This window comes from Lipotes vexillifer, unplaced genomic scaffold (genome assembly GCF_000442215.2).
Source record: "Lipotes vexillifer unplaced genomic scaffold, Lipotes_vexillifer_v1.1 scaffold803, whole genome shotgun sequence".
Lineage (NCBI taxonomy): Eukaryota > Metazoa > Chordata > Mammalia > Artiodactyla > Lipotidae > Lipotes > Lipotes vexillifer.
The window spans coordinates 86,758-88,835 of NW_006780273.1; the positions used below are offsets into that span (position 1 = coordinate 86,758).

The 2,078-nt window shown below is 34.0% G+C and overlaps 1 non-coding gene across 1 annotated transcript; it reads left to right on the top strand.

Annotated features, from left to right (window-relative positions):
* Window positions 1–1,611: 1,611 nt before the first annotated feature.
* TRNAG-CCC (transfer RNA glycine (anticodon CCC)) lies at window positions 1,612–1,684 on the top strand. Its single transcript has one exon. It is a non-coding gene; the product is annotated as a tRNA-Gly (tRNA).
* The last annotated feature ends 394 nt before the right edge of the window (window positions 1,685–2,078 follow it).

Genomic DNA, 2,078 nt, shown 5'->3' on the forward strand with positions numbered 1-2,078 from the left:
TATGTGGAACCTAGAAAAATGGTACAGATGAACCAGTTTGCAGGGCAGAAGTTGAGACACAGATGTAGAGAACAAACATATGGACACCAAGAGGGGAAAACCATGGTAGGTGGGGACGGTGGTGTGCTGAACTGGGCAAATGGGACTGACATGTATACACTGATGTGTGTAAAACTGATGACTAATAAGAACCTGCAGTATCAAAAAACAAACAAAAAAATAACTAATACTAAACTTTCTTTGGGTTATTTGTGGGGAAATATGTTAATATAAGTGTTTCAGACATTACATGAAATTTCTAAAAATCTTATATGTTCTGGTCTAATGTTATAAGTCATAATTCTAGTTATTACTTTAAAATGTATATCTCAGAAATAACTAAATTCCTTGTCAATTGCATTATTATGAACTTTCATCAAATGTTTAACTATGGTCATTTTTAAGTCTTTTGTCATTTACAGACAGTTCTGGGTGTACTCTGATGCTTTTGCAAAAATGTTTCTATAAAAGGGTTTCATCTTCAAGGAATTCATGGAAAAGACTCTGACAAGTACAGGTTTCTGGTAACTGACTATACTGCTGAACTGAATGAATCAGCATTTTCAGAACTCTAATGGAAAACTGATGAATTCATAAAAGTGCTAACAAAACATCAATTGAAAATAAATTAACTACATGGGACTGAGTGAACTGATGAGGATGATTATAATTTTTGTGACTTTCTGTTTGAATAAAAAAAAACCCCACAAGGACTCAAGATGCAAAACATATACAAACCAATTTTCACTGCAAAGTAAAGGAGCTGTTACAGTGGAGGATTACTGGACTGAATGTCAATATCATGACACAGTATGAGTGTGTTTCGTGTTTGGTAATTGCAATCATTATTGCTTTTGTTGTGGTCATCCATTTACAATGCTTGGTGTCAGTTTATTTTTCTCTTGTAAAAATAAAATACAGTGTGTGTGTGTGTGTGTGTGTGTGTGTGTGTGTGTGTGAAAAAAATAGAAGAATATAAAACTTTATGAAAGCATATGTCTTAATGAAGAGACATACCATATTGTTAAATATGAAGCTTCTAAGTTATCCACAAAAACATTTTACCTAAAACAATGTATGAATTCACTTTCATACTAATCAGAATCCTAACAGGTTATATTATGGATTCTCATACTCTGATTCTAAATGAGTATATGCATAATATACAATTACTGAGTAATACATATTATAGATATTTTTAAAAATAATAAAAAACAATGAGAAAAATTACCCTAGTAGATGTTCTATAGCTTCAAAATCTATAAATCTATGGCAATTAAAACAATGTAATATTTGCACTGGAGAAAAAATGGTATCAGAGACTTGTGTAATTCATACAGGAGAATACTGCTCAGTGGTTAAGGACACGGGCACTGGAGCCAAATTGAGTGGATTCACACCCAAAATGTGTAATTTTTCTATTGTTAGTAAAGATGCTTAAGCTCTCTGATGCTTAAGCTTCAGCTTCCTCATCTGCAAAATGCTTATATTGATATTCAACTTATGTGTTAATGTGACAATTCAATTATATAAGTTACATAGAGCATTTACCAAAGATATTTTTAGGGGACTTCTCTGGTGGTCCAGTGGCTAAGATTCTGCACTCCCAATGCAGGGGGCCCGGGTTCGATCCCTGGTCAGGGAAGCAGATCCCACATGCCACAACGAAGAGTTCACATGCTGCAACTAAGAGTTCTCATGCCACAACTAAAGATCCCACATGCCGCAACAAAGATCCCACATGTGCAACTAAAAGATCTCACATGCTGCAACTAAAGATCCCACATTCCGCAACTAAAAGGTCCCACAAGCTGCAACTGAAGATGCCACATGCAACAACTAAGACCCAGTGCAGCCAAATAAATAAATATTAAAAAAAGTTATTTTTCAAGAGAATTGCTCCAAATCCTAGGTTATTATGAATTGCTATTCTTATTATTTGATAAAGATGAGTATGTCAAAACAGTCGGGTTAGGACTGGAGTCAGATCATTGTACTTCCTTTAAACCTATAATAATAATAAACTATAAAGAACACAA